General features: G+C 44.3%; 1 protein-coding gene across 1 annotated transcript in view; it reads right to left on the bottom strand.

Moving 5' to 3' along the window:
* The window catches only part of Egfr (epidermal growth factor receptor), a 240,717-nt gene that overhangs the window by 99,614 nt on the left and 128,550 nt on the right, over positions 1 to 12,553 (bottom strand). The gene's annotated exons all lie outside the window — the stretch shown is intronic.

Here is a 12,553-nt window from a genome sequence, read left to right as displayed (position 1 = left end):
TTGCCTCATTACGCGCCCCCGCGCAATGCCCCGCTCGCAGCTCTTGCGCCCCTCCCCGTCGACCACGCCGCGGATCGTCACTCCCGAATGAGCGATATACGCCCCAGACGGATCCAACGAGGCCATTATCTCCGAATATTGACGGGGCACTTGTCATATCAATGACAGAATGCGACCGAATTGCCTCCGCTTTTGGTCGTCCGGTTTCGATGGGCGATTGGGCATTCCTTTGGTTGTTACGTGCAGACGTGCGCAATATCTTTCGTCTACTAGATGTCACGCAAAAAGGTTGGAATAGTACTACATCATTGCGACTAAAAAGTCCAAACGCTAACTTTGAAATCTGTCGTTAACGGAGTAGTACGCCGCCGTGCTAGGGAATGAACATTCGAGAGTTGCCAAATTTCCTTCGATAAATGTTTATTTTTGAGGAAAGTTATGAATATCCTTCCGATACATTTTTCGAGAACCAGCTTTGAGTAAAATTGCGAAAAAATTTATCTGAAAGATTGGAAGAAAAATATGTGCAAATTTTCCCAAAAATTCGTGGTTTACCTGAGGAAATCTGGCAAAGCTTGAAGGTTCATACGGCATTCTTCCTTAGCACGGCAGTGCCGTGCGATGAGGACGTTATTCTTTGACGCTGTCTTCCGACGCTTAACTTGGCAGCGTAGCTGAGCGCGTCAGGTTGGCCAGGTCATGCTTTGCCGACTAGGACGGTGAACCGCTCAAAAATTCGTTTTGTACGAGTTCCTCGCGCCGCGGAGGAACCTCGAGGAGTCAAAAAGAGCTGAGGAGTAACTGACGGTTAATTACAACCTGCGCGTACGGGTAAGTAGTGCACATTGTTGCCGTAGTACCGCAGCCTTTATTGCGTCTTCACTAATGAGGGAACGCAACATGTTTACGAAATATCGTTGCTTCTTCGACGCGACGTAAGAGAGTGACTCAATTGCGGAATGAGCCCCATTATCCATATAACTCCATGTTCTCCGAGATTCACGTACAAATGTAGATACACCCCTACGTCTTAGCGTCATAGGACGACAATATCAGAGAGTGGCACAAACAAGATCAACACGAAAACACGAGACCAAATACATTAGAAGAAAGAAAAATACTGTCAAGCTACTACACGATTAAGTTGGATTGTGTAAGTTAGACATGCAATAGATAAATAATATGTTTAGATAGGGAAAATTTTGAGGAGACAATTCTCCACGCACTGCTTTAATTTTTCACCCAAAAAACCATTTCAAAATAATGAGCCAGTAGTATTTAGAACCTTCGTGTGAAATGTAGTGTTCATTATATGATTTCCCATGAAGGTCTACATCAGCCACTAATATTTCCTACACAAAGAGAATCTTTTCAACTCGATATTCCCGTGCGTTCCCCTTCACAGAGAGACGCGAAAATCCCCTCATCAATATACGAAACTGAAACATCCGACAACACCGGCACTTCAGGCTCTTTAACCTTCGAAATCCGCGCCAACTTCAACAGTCAAACCTGTCATTGAAATGCTCGACCTCAACTTGTAATTTGACTCCCTTCGGACTTTTGAGGCTCATACCCCGGCTGGAACCTCCCCCTTAGGCCCATTAACTCGACTTAAATAAAAAGTTTCGTTGAACTCGTGTTGCTCTCGAGTGCTCTGTTGCCGCGCCGGCCTGAAAAACTCTTTCTGTATCCAAGAGGCTAAACTACTTGAGGAGATCGATCCTTACAAGAATTTCACCAAATTGGCAACGTAAAAGAAGCAGAGTCATAATAGATGAATCTCCGAAGCCCGTATCATGAGACCACTTAGTTTCTGGAGGCGGCCTCAATGATAGAGTTTAGCGCTTTTTCCTTACCCTGCGTTTAAGTCTCCTTGGTATTAAGGATCCACTGGGATTTGATTATTTGACACGGTGCGGAAATCAGTTGCAGGTGCCATGGAATCACTTTTCTATGGATGAGTCTTGAGGGAAAGCAAAACCAAAAGACCTGTTGACATGCTTAGTTCATGTCAGTAAATAGGTTTTTTGTCTCTCTGTGAGATTCACCCATGGAAAAGTGATTTCATGGCACCTGGCATGTGCACCTGATTTCCGCATGCCAGTGAATCCTCAATACCAAGGAGACTTAAACGCAGGGTAAGGAAGAAGTTCAAAACTCTAAAAATGATAAACATTAGAAATAATGTAGTTTTTGAAAAACACAATAGATGACGACAAACACTTCTTGATTACAAACGGTAGTACCTCCCACTTCGGTCTCATTGTGGAGCGATGGATGCAGTTTCTCCACGTGAGCCCTGGAATGGTACCAAGGTTGAGGAGACCAGCGAAACGGTTGTATGCGTCGACAAAATACAACACCCGCCGAATTTTCTTTCCAAAAGTGCGATACCCGGGAATATTTCGAATAAGAAAGATTTTGTCCCTAATTCGTAATTAATGGAGATAAAAACACGGTTCGGTGGCATGTGTGAACAACCCATTTCCGGGATATTTTATTTCAACATTCACTATTCTAGTCATAAGAACAACGACGGTAATCAATTTTACTACCTTTTCCTTACATTATAAAGTTACAGAACTAGACATAGATTCGGGCAAGCCTTGTGACTATATGTACCCAAATTTTAGTTAGTACTACTCGATCCACCTTCCTAGGGATAAGCACTAAACGGCTGCGTCTGCGCATTAACGAGGTCGCAAGCAATTCGAGCGGCCTTGAAAAGCAAAGCTTGCACATCATGTCTGCATGGAAAGACTCAAATGCTTTTCTCAAGACTTGAAACGGCTGTAAGGTCGAAGGAACGACTATAAACGCAACCAACAGGTTTTTTTCAGGAAATAAAAGTGAGATATATTCAGCATCGTTGCGATGCACTTAAACCCGGTCAATTTAATAACCAGGAAAGTTCTTACTTGGAAATAATTTCGCCAAAACGCAAACAGGCACTACAAGTTCGCGAGATAACGGCGGGCCTCCCAGAAGTGAGCGCCACTTCGCGGACCCCGAGTCTGCCCCCCCCCCCCCCTCCTCTCGGCGTGCGGCACGAAAGGGTGATTACGCGTACTCCGCGGTCGGCGCTACCCTTCGCCCGAGTAGTGAAAAATTGGCGCCATTACGGGGCGAGGAGAGCGCTAATAGACGGTGCTTAGCCGGGGCGCAGCGCGCAGTGCGCAGTGCGGCGGCCATTACAAAGTAGGCAAATACCCGAGTCGAGATACGGTCGTAATGAGAACATGATTCGGGAGAAGTCGGAGACAAGAGTCGGTGTCTGTTGCCGCTTTCAGGTCTTGATCTCGAAAAGAAGAGCCTCAACCATGTTCCTTGACATATGCCTATATGTGCATATATGCTTATATGTATCCTATATATGCTTCACTGGAAAAAAACACATTGGATCTTGAGTCCAGACTCTTAAAAACATCGACAAGAAAAAATACTCTTGATTCAATCGGATTTTTGCTTAAATCAAGAACCAAGCCCCTCAATTTGAGCGGATTTCCTTTTAATTTAAGCTTGAATGTGATTTAATCAAGAGTATTTTTTCTTGTCAATGTTTTCAAAAGTCTGGACTCAAGATCCAATGTGTTTTTTTTTCCAGTGTTGCTCAACAGACATAATTTGGTTTTTAAGTAGAGGATCTTAAAATCTAAAAATGTAAACCTCGCATACTAATACTGCCTATCTGCAAACAGACGATTTTGCGGAATGAAGAGAAAATTTAGCCATTGTTGTAATTTCATGGATAGATTTATAACTTTTTCCATACATTATAGCGTCATTGAAGCGCTCCCCTGCAGAATTAGAAAAAAATAGAAATCATCATGTTGCGTATTCCGAACCGTAGAATGCGGCGAAGTCGCTTACTCATTTTTGCCAAAATTGTCAGTTGGGTGGAATCGTTCGTTAGCCCTCGAAGTGAGGCCTCATGAGGGACGACTAAGAATGCAGCCCCTGATTTCCTCGCAGCGGCAACTCTGGGCGCCGACGGAAAAGCGAGCTGGGATGCGCGACGGTGCGCGTCTTGTCAAGCGCCACCTGTAATTACTCGAGGCCCGAGCCACGCCGAGCCGGGTCGACCACTGCTCACCGCGCGGTGCCGGTGCACTCCCACCCTGGCCTACCTGTGTTTACAGGTGTTTCGAGAGGGTCCATCCACCACTCGAATCAAGGCCCCGACCCTGCACCCTTCGCCGCGGGCGCTCCCCCTCCCCGCCCCCCGCCTACTCATGCAACAGCCCCAACTTCCAACCCTCTCACGTTGCCACATCCTTACTCATCATCAGCTGATGTGCCACCAAATGAAGAGTGGGAATTCAAAATCTCCTCAGCTCCAAAGGTGTTGCTGAGGGTCGTACTGATAATAGTTCTTTACACAGCTCCTTACCTTAACGACGTGGTTCACTGGGGAAAAAAAACACATTGGATCTAGAGTCCAGACTCTTGAAAACATTGACAAGAAAAATGACTCTTGATTCAATCAGATTTAAGCTTAAATCAAAAGGAAATCCCCTCAAATCAAGAGGCTCGGTTCTTGATTTAAGCTTAAATCTGATTGAATCAAGAGTATTTTTTCTTGTCGATGTTTTCAAGAGTCTGGACTCTAGATCCAATGTGTTTTTTTCCCCAGTGTTTATGCTTGAAGGGCTTGGAGGACAAGGCGCAGAAGTGGAGTTTTTGAAAAAATTGAGATATCAATGATTTCAAGTAAAACTAGTCTCAATGCATATTCATGCAGTGAAAAATTTGCTCCCAAATTCTAATTTGTAAGCACTAAGAAGTCAGTTTGAACTTTCTTTCTGCCATTAGGCTTCATGTAATTTCGAAACTTCAAACACGTTATATCTCGAAATAGCAAAAACTGCACTTATGTGCCTTGTCCTCCGAGCCCCTCACTTGATTAAGGGATGTATAGGAAATCCCTCAAAGGAGCATCATGAAAAGGACAATTTTTGCCGAGCTCGAATAAAATTCAGCAGTTTAACTTTGGAGATGGATCTTTGCAGGGAATTAGAATGATTTGCCACTGAAAGCAGTACAAAATACGGAGAAAATAATTCCTTCGTTTTGAGCACTTTCAGGGCTGTTTGGAAAAATGAACCACTAGATTAAGTGCGAATTTTAGCATTCTGATACATCTTTAAAGATCAAAATTTCACGTAGAGCACGATTCGCGTAACGATGATTACTGAAAATAACTACTTACTAGTATACGTTTTTGAATGCGTAAGTTGAACCTCATGCTCATGAAAAACAAAAGACTACGTAAGTTAAATTGCGCACCAAACGTTACTGTAACGTCTCGGCGGCATGAAAATATGGCACCCTCAATGTTGGTACTTCGGCTTACCATGTCTAGTCGCCCATTAGGAACTACTATTTTTGCCTTACTCGTAAAAGCACTTATCCGCATAGGAAAACTAATGGAAAATACAATATTTCTAAAAGGAGCCAGAAATGATGATTTCTTAATGCAACATGCACTTCAATTCGTGAATAAAATGTATGTACATTTCCAGATCCCTTTGCAATCATCCTTCCTTTCCTTAGCCTCCTCGAGTCCAAAAATAAATAAAAAAATCATGGTTGAAATGTATCAAAATCGCCAGGTTAAAATCGTGAGAAAAATGATCGATTTGAAAATCCGGCAACGCTGCCACCACGGGGCAACGGCTCGCGTCTTTGTTCCTCCTGGACTTCATCTGGAGCCAGGTCTCGGATCAATCTGAGAAAATCTCAACCTACGCCGAATACGGGGAACCCAAAAGGATTCAGGTGCCTTCGGGCGAGTCGCGGTGGCAGCCCACCAGGCCTCACCCAATCTTGACGACTTTCACCTTTCGCAAAGCCTACATCTACCTTCCTCATTCCTTTATCCATTAGAATCCTGCCGAACGGGCCGATTATTGAGACCTCATCGACAGCTTGTCGAACCGACATTGATCGACGAAGAACATTGCAAGATAGGACTTTTTCAGTGCAAGTCTCTCGACGAAAAGGCGACAATTTTTCAGTGGCGTGGCGTGAACTGCGATATATCGATTGTCATGCCATTTAAACTGATGGAAAAGGATCGATAAACAGGGTGTTCGCAGCGAACACCTTTATAATCGATTCTTTACCATAGGTTTAAATGGCGTAACAATCGATACGTCGCAATTCCCGCCACGCCACTGCAATTTTTCAATAATCCACTCGCTGTAAGTTACCAACCGCGTTAAATGCAAGAAAAATCATAGGTAGATCCATCATTTTTGCTCAGCATGGCAGTAAACTGAAATGGAACGCACTTGAAATAAAGGCTGACGGATTTTAGCAAAAATTATTCCATACATTTTCTAGGTCCTCGTTTAAAACGGACGGACGTTTTCGACTTTTTCAATCTAAAATCTACCGATACAATGAGTGTAAAAGAAATGTGAATTTTCATCAGGTTCTAAAATATTCAATTTTACGTTAGGTTAGAATAGTTGAAGGAAAAATCTGGAAGAAGTGAGTCCATTAGGATCAAAGAACGGGTTAACTTCAGTCGACGGTGTCAAAATGTCATAAAAAGTAACCAACTTGTCGGAGCTGTTTGTGACACGGGATTTAAAAACAAAAAGTTTTCGGGGTCAATCCACCGAGTCCTTGAAGGCTTCAAAACAAGCTGAAATAAGAGTTTATAAATGGAAGGAGCTAAGGAGTTCAAATATTACGTAAACAAAATACATAAACTCATGCGTACAACTAATCTGAACAGGCGTTATCACCGTTATCAGTACTCCAACAGCGACTACACGAGTGGTTACAAACATACGATAGACGGCCACGTAGTGTAATGTTACTGTCATCACGTGGAACGTGAGTATGGGTAAGATTTCAAGTCTCGAATCTACAACGGTAGGCGCATTTTCCACATGATCGAATTGGTGCTCAAGTGGGTCATACCCTCTCCACGAGGCATCGACAAGCACTAATTCTGAGACCAATGCAATCCTCTGATTGGCTATCAAGATGCAGACGTGGAGGTCAAAATTAGATTCGACTTATCGATCTGCGTTGTGACAATTGGACTACATTATGCAATTTGTAACTATAAATTTTCGCCCGGTTTAAAAACAACGTATGTATGCCATTAGTTTCTCTATGCACATACTTGTTTTTCCAGAAGAGCCAGAATTTATAGTTCCAAATTGCAAAATGCAGTCCAATTGGCACTCAAAGATTGTAGCCCAGGGATTCGTGTTTGGAACAGTCACGCAGACACCAAAACTGCTTTTCCCTGCACAATGGAACCTTTTTAGTGTTGAAAATCGAAGAAAACTGCAAAAATATACTGATAACAATACGGCACTCCAGTATTGGTTTACATAAGGTGATGAACTACTGAAAGCTAAATATTTCAAAGTAGGAGTAACGCTGTGGGTGAAACGGTTTTTAGCGACGGTTGCCCGTCGCTAAAACACGGTTCATATCAATTGACACCAGTGAACATCAGAAAAATATTGATCCCTACCAGTATCAACTGACATAAACTTTGGCGTTCGTCAACAGATTACTTCTAATAGGGTATCAGGGGAATCTTTTAAGTTAGGACTGTTGGGCTTAATCGGCTGACGATGCTTGTAGAAGGAGAACGATTGTTCGACGTGACTGATTCCAGCTGGAAATCCCTCCCCGGAAACAGTAGTGGCTGATTCTCATAAACTGGCGACAGCGATTTCCCTCTATTCAAATGAATGTGAGACGATCGATACTCTACGGTCTTCGGGGTGGACTGTCTCTCCCAGAATCGATTGTTTAACATACATTCAAATTGAGGAAAATCTGGGCTGCCAACTTGCACTGTTCGAGAAACAACGCAGTAACCTTCGACAAGGACGCGGTGGTGTCACCCGGCTCGACCCGAAAAGCACGGGACCTGGGGGGCCTGAATTTGGGGGGGAACCGTGGGGCGTCGAGACGAAAAACGAAAGGCGGGTTCGTTAACTCGAGCCTCGAGCGCGGCGGCACTCACACATCGACACGCGGACACGCACACAATCGATGTACCTGTTGCTTGGCGGCTGATGGCGAGTTTCTCCTCGAAACCACGGTTCCCACATGCCACCGGCTGGCAAGACGACCGGCGACGTAGAGGAACACTTATCAACGCCGAAAACCGCGCTGAAATATTTCCGTTCTCACAGTCACACATCCGGAATGCCATCGGCAAATGGCTGCATTACGCAAAAAGCTCTTGACTTTTTGGCTCATTAGAGAATCGGCATATGTGCCATTGATTTCCCTAGGCAAATAGGTGTGAATGAATCAGAAAAACAAGATCCTTTTTGAGTAAGGCAGTTCATTTTTTCCCCCAATACGATGAGCCAAAAGTGATTGGTTCGACTACATTATGCAAAAAAGAGGTAACTTTTTTGACTGATTTCATTGACAAAATATGGGCTATGGATTTCCCTCCGCGGATAAGATGAGAGGGGGTATTTACTTCCTTTTCGCCCTTTCATGCAGCCCAGATCATTCGGGCACCTCGCGATAATCCACAAAGGGACGACTCCTCTTTTCGGCCCTAAAACTGTCTAAACACGACGAGACAGCCTCCTCATCTTCCGCCTCCTTGTATCACTTCTTTCGTGAAAGGTACGGGGAGAGTTCATATTGAATCTCCCATTATTTTGTCAATGCAATCATGATGAATGAAACGAGTACGTATCAAGATGGTTTAACTTTCCAGCTATGGGTGACTATCAAGTTTGGGGATAACAACAAAATAACAACAATATTTTCGAAACTTTCCCAAACACGCACCGGTTTCGGGGACAGGTGGAAATATGCAAACAAGGAGTACTTAGACAAATTTCTCCATGCACCCTTGTGCATGAACTCTGGTGCAGAAACTCTGGTACAAGCTTGGCAACGTTGTGCTGTAATTGGTCATACATTTGTGTTCCTAATTAGACATTGTTGAAAGCTCAATTCAACAGGAAACGACTAATTCAACGCCCAATAACAATGTTTTCTCTGGTTTTCAGAGGTGAGCGATAAGATGAGTTTTAACTTGACGGGAAATATTATTAAGCTCAAAAGAGAAGAAAAAAGGTCGACGTTTCGTCATACTCAAGGGTTCTACAGTGCGATGGAGCTCCATAAATATTTGTTACGAATGATAAAACAGTAGTATTTAGGTCGAAAATATCATATGGTGAAACTCTCAACGGTCTCGTTCTCATTATTATCAGATGACTAACAATGCACTAGAAATAGTATGATGCGATGAAACGTTCTGATAAAGGACATACGCAGATTAGTTTGGAAACATTGTGTTGGAGCATCCGTGATATTGACGCGGCCTTTTCTGTGCTTCCTGCAATATCGAAGCGCAAATTCTATTAGACTGCGTTTCAACATCGACTCATCCAACACTTCCGTCTGTTTTCCGGTGTTTACACCGAGAAACAGTCAGAGAGAAAAAGCTCCTTATCAATTCAACAGTTTCGAAACTACTGCGTCAAAAGCGCAATATAGATCCGTCGACTAAAATAAGCAAAAACCTTCGTTGCATGTAAACACCATACCTGATTTTGCGACCGAATCTGGTGAGAAATCTGGTATCCAAAGGCTGAAACACCAAACACTAAACACTTTATCACAGTGGGTTAAGTCGGTCGGGTAAGAGACCTGTTGCGCAGTTTTCGCAAACAGACACAGAATTCGAACGAAACACTTGATAACACACACGAGCACGTTGTAGATGTGTAGAAACACCGGGAAAACACTCACACACAGTAGAAATAAGGTGGCGGAGTGGCGCTTTGGGAAAGACGGTGCGCGCGCGCGGTGAACATACGTCCGTCCAGTACAGGTACTCGAGCACTGAGCTTGAACCCGACAATAACACGAGATGAGGAAAAGAACCGAGGGAGAGGCGGCGGGGCGGGATGCCTTCAGGTGAGTGAAAAACTCGCGAGCGAGAGAGAGAGGGGAGATCATTCCGAAGGAGCGCGAGCGAGAGAGAGAGGGGAGATCATTCCGAAGGAGAAGATAAAAGACGAGTTGTGTGCCTCTGCGCCAGGTAAGAAATTCTCATTTCTCGCGGCATGGCATGGCACGGTGCGGTGCGGCGAGGTGGAGGTGGGGGCGGGCCGGGCAGGTGAGAGGAGCGCTGCTTTGCCAGATTGCCAGTCGCGGTCGTCATACGCCGGGCGGGAGAATCAGGTGAAGACGTTGGCCTTTTGATTCGCGTTGCCGCAAAGGTTACAGCGCCTTCAGAGGGAAAGTACAGTCGCTTTGGTGCCGCTCGCTATTTGGTTTCATCTATTTGGACCGGATTCCAGATAGGAACCAACCCACATCAAATTGAAACTGAGAAAAAGGGTTTGAAGTTTAATAGGCGCATAAGGCTCAATGTAGAAAATACATTTTTTAACACACGAATTTCGGCTTTTCGACTTCCAGTTTTTAGCAGGAGGAAATATACGGCTAGTCGAACTCAAAAACATTCTTAACTCAGTTTGTTCGGAAATGCGGGTTGGCTCCTTTCTGATAAACTCGATCCATTTCAAGGTGAATCTGCAACGGCTCGTCGTGGGAAATTTTTTTCCGCGAAGGGGGCGCTATGCACCAACTGCAGTCGCAGCTTCAATTTTTTGGGAACGAATAGATCAGCCCCGTTAAAATTCTTCGAACCTGATAACAACGCTACAATTTTAAAATTTTAAGTTAGCTACTGATAGGTCTTCAAAGAGCTGCAGAGATTATCTGCACCAAAAAAGAGCAATAGAAGAGCATTCGCTTGGAGAGTTGGAGCGCAAAGAAATAATAAAAAAAAAAGCACCGTCTTTCAAACGCACCGATTAAGTCTCTCCTATCTTTTACTACGTTGCCCACGAAGCCCTTGAAGCACCACTGAAAATAAGGCGAACGGAAACATTCACAAAAAGGAACTAGAGCGCGAATGAAGGCGCGTTGACGACGGCGCAGAGATACAACTATTCGTACTTGATGGATGTCCGTGTTGCGTCGTCAAAATTGAAGGCGCGATGGGAACACACTAGATGCTACGCTGTGAGCAGAGTGCCAATATTGACGAATATGCTTGGCTTGATATGGAAAGTGACAGACGCCTGCGGTCATGAAAGTGCCTTCAAAGTGTTGGTTATGCAAAAGCGGTCACCGTGATGCACGAGTAGTCATCTCCTTGGCATTTCCCCTCCATCGATTGGCTTGAGCCGCTTTGTAGTATTGCTCAAAGGCAAAAAATGTTGGTTGCGTCGTTCGACTCTCCTCCATGCAACTCCTGGACTGTTTTAGAGACTTTCGTTGTTAATTAACGCTCTTAGACTACGCTGTTGTGAATAATCCACATTAACAGCTTCTCGTAGTGTTAATGTTTCTCTCAAAAATGAATTTTTACTTAATCCTTGTCATGAAATTGCCTTTTTTCGGAAACCACACCTCTGTTTTGATTCTTGCAGACTTCCCGCCATACTTTATTCTAATTCAGGAAACCGATCGATAATTCTTGAAAATATGTAAATGTAAGGAGGGTACTTGATACATATCATTCCTAACTAGCTCAGCCATCTTAGGCTTCATGGAGCTGTTAGGGACCAAAACTTGGCTGACGTTACGTGCCAAAGATTCAAAATGAAAGAGAGTGAGGTTTTACTAACTCAAACCCACTTGGTTAAGCGAATTTACTCAATTTTGAAACTAAATTTGTTCATTGAATTCGCCAAAATCTTCTCAATCTGAACTTTCACCATAACAAGGTTGGTAATAATGTGCAGCAGGTAATAACCGTCAAAGGTCGGAAACCGTCCCCTCCCATCCGAAATCACCGCCATGTTACTGGATCCTAAGGGCTTCCATGGGTCCCAGTCCGGTGTCCAGACTCTCTCTGGGAGAGTACTCTTGCCACAACGGCAAGGATTATGCGATCAACTTGGCAGCACTGTAAGCGCAGTAAGGCGAGCGGAGCTCGCAGGTGAGCCGCGGCCCTGGTTTAGCAGCACGGATCATGCGGCTCACCTGAGTCCGGATTCTTCGGGGAAAAGAACGCTGATATTATGTTATGTGGAGTAGGGAATAGTACCTTCATTCCGCCTCGGAGTCTTCACCGCTTCGTGCCGGCTCCCTCCTCGGGGACGCCCGGATCGGCCGCTAGAGAGCGCTACTTACCGCGACGACCCCGCCACCCGAGTCACGAGGCTCTTGAAAAAGCTGCGTAGATTGCCGCGGGAAGTGCTGCGAAATATGCAAGTTCAAAGCCTCGTTCGCACGATACTTTTGCGCTTCAGTCGTGCGCGGCTTCGTTCGACTGGGTCGAATAAAAAGTCAATAAATGCGATGCATTTGAATGAAATAATCATCGATTCGATGATTTCTGATGCTATTTTTACTCGACTTCAATATCTGTTTTGGACAAAGTTTAGCAAGAGGACACGCACGTTGTGTGCTTGTTTCAGAAACGGTATACATCTGTCGAAAGCGAATAGTCAAACAAATGCCTGGGCAAACAGTCAAATGTTCTTACTTACATTGAAATTTTGATTGTTTGCCCTAA

This window comes from Bemisia tabaci, chromosome 3 (genome assembly GCF_918797505.1).
Source record: "Bemisia tabaci chromosome 3, PGI_BMITA_v3".
Classification (NCBI taxonomy): domain Eukaryota; kingdom Metazoa; phylum Arthropoda; class Insecta; order Hemiptera; family Aleyrodidae; genus Bemisia; species Bemisia tabaci.
Note: the sequence above shows the minus strand (reverse complement) of the source record. Positions and strands in the feature narration are given on the sequence as shown.